Genomic DNA, 2,066 nt, shown 5'->3' with positions numbered 1-2,066 from the left:
TCCATACTGTTTTCCAGAGTGGCTGTATCAGGTTGCATTCCCAACAGTGTAGAGGGGTTGCCCTTTCTCCACATCTTCACCACTTGTTTTTTCCTGTCTTGTTATTTTTTGCCATTTTAACTGGTAAAATGTGGTATCTTGTGGTTTTCATTTCTATTTCTCTGATGGCTAGTGATGCCGAGTATTTTTCATGTGTCTGTTGGCCATTTGTATGTCTTCTCTGGAGAAATATCTGTTCATGTTTTCTGCCTATTTCTTTACTGGATCTTTTGTTTTTTTGGGTGTTGAGTTTGAGAAGTTCTTTATAGATCTTGGATACTAGGACATTACCTGATATGTCATTTGCAAATATATTCTCCCATTCCACAGGTTGCCTTTTAATTTTGTTGCCTGTTTCCTTAGTTGTGTAGATTTTTATCTTGATGAAGTCCTAATAGTTCATTTTTGCTTTAGTTTTCTGTGCCTTTAGAGATGTGTCTTGCAAGAAGTGGCTGCAGCCAAGATCAGAGAAGTTGCTGCTTGTGTTCTCCTCTGGGATTTTAATGGATTCATGTCTCCTATTTAGGTCTCTCATCAATTTTGAATTTATCTTTGTGTATAGTGTAAGAGAATGGTCCACTTCCATACTTCTGCACGTGGCAGTCTAATTTTCCCAGCACCATTTATTGAAGAGACTGTCTTTTTTCCATTGGATATTCTTTCCTGCTTTTTTGAAGATTAGTTGACCATAGAGTTAAGGGTCCATTTCTGGACTCTCTATTCTTTTCCATTAATCTATGTCTCTGTTTTTGTGGCAGTACCATGCTGTCTTGATGATCACAGCTTGAAGTCAGGCATTGTGATGCCCCCAGCTTTGGTGGGAAATTATGTTTAGAGTTACAGAAAACTAACATTACCCTTAGAATTAAGTCATATATAGTGAGGACTGCCTTGTAATAATTACCTATTATAAAGTCTAGCCTTATTCAAGTTAGTGGCATAAACTTCCCTGAGATAAAGTAACATCTAGGTAGATTCACACCCAGAATAAGTGAGCCAAAAGATAATGCTTTCTCCCCCCCACCACTTTTTCTTTCTTTCTTTCTTTCTTTCTTTTTTTTTTTTTTTTTGTACTTTCGGTTAAAACATCTTCCCAGAAGAATTAGTGTTTTATATTTAGGAATGCAAAGAACATCGACTCTGCTTTTAGGAGCATAATTCAGAAACAATAAGCAGAATTGAGGAAATTGCCTTCTAATCTTCCAGTTGCCAGAATAAGAGTTTGCATTGAAATAAATATAACACTTTTATTTCAATCAACATTATTAAAAACTCTAAAAGTTAATGAAAAGATTAATTCAAGTCAATTTATAAGAATAATGAAAAATCTGTGGCACTATTGTCTAAGATTAACAGAATTTGAGAGATAAGTAACTATATAAGATACAGATTAAGTTCTGTAAGGAGACACCAAACCATTTTCTGCTCCAGATTCCTTTTTAACAAGCATCAGATGGGGGTTAGATCAGATGAACTTTGAGAGCCTTCTTTGCCCTGCGATTTTAGTCCATCCTTAAAACCATATCTTTACTGTCAGCTCTAGGTAAACACATCAATCACATGCACTTACACTTTCACACTTTAGTAAGTAGTAAGAACAGTTTACATTGTTTAATGCTTTTTTTGGCCCATAATTTAAATATTATTGAAAAACTGACACTAAATATAGGAGATCATTGTTGTATACCTTACAAAATTAATTACATTATCTTGGTAGATTAACTGAAATTATTGAACCAATAAGGCTTTCTGCCATATAACACAAATTTAGGAGGTCGTGTGGATCATTAGTGTTGCTTTCTTCTAAATGAACATCCTTCTGTAAGTCTAGCCTTTCCTCCTATTGGCTGGCACAACATTTTTGAACAGCCTACACAAAGAAACACAATTATGGCTGAAAACCAGTAATTTTATAGCGACCTGGACATTTTGTGTTCATAAAATAGGAATCTGGGCTTTGAGCTTGCCAATTCTTTTTATGTTTCTTTTTTTTTCTTCAGGTGTAGTAAAGCTTTAGACAAAGGCAT

General features: G+C 34.8%; 1 pseudogene across 1 annotated transcript; it reads right to left on the bottom strand.

The window, feature by feature from the left end:
* Positions 1-1,826: 1,826 nt before the first annotated feature.
* On the bottom strand, positions 1,827-2,066 carry LOC308337594 (small ribosomal subunit protein eS27-like; annotated as a pseudogene). Its single transcript has one exon. The product of its transcript is annotated as a small ribosomal subunit protein eS27-like (transcript).

This window comes from Martes martes (genome assembly GCF_963455335.1).
Source record: "Martes martes genome assembly, chromosome: X".
In the NCBI taxonomy this organism is placed as follows: domain Eukaryota; kingdom Metazoa; phylum Chordata; class Mammalia; order Carnivora; family Mustelidae; genus Martes; species Martes martes.
Note: the sequence above shows the minus strand (reverse complement) of the source record. Positions and strands in the feature narration are given on the sequence as shown.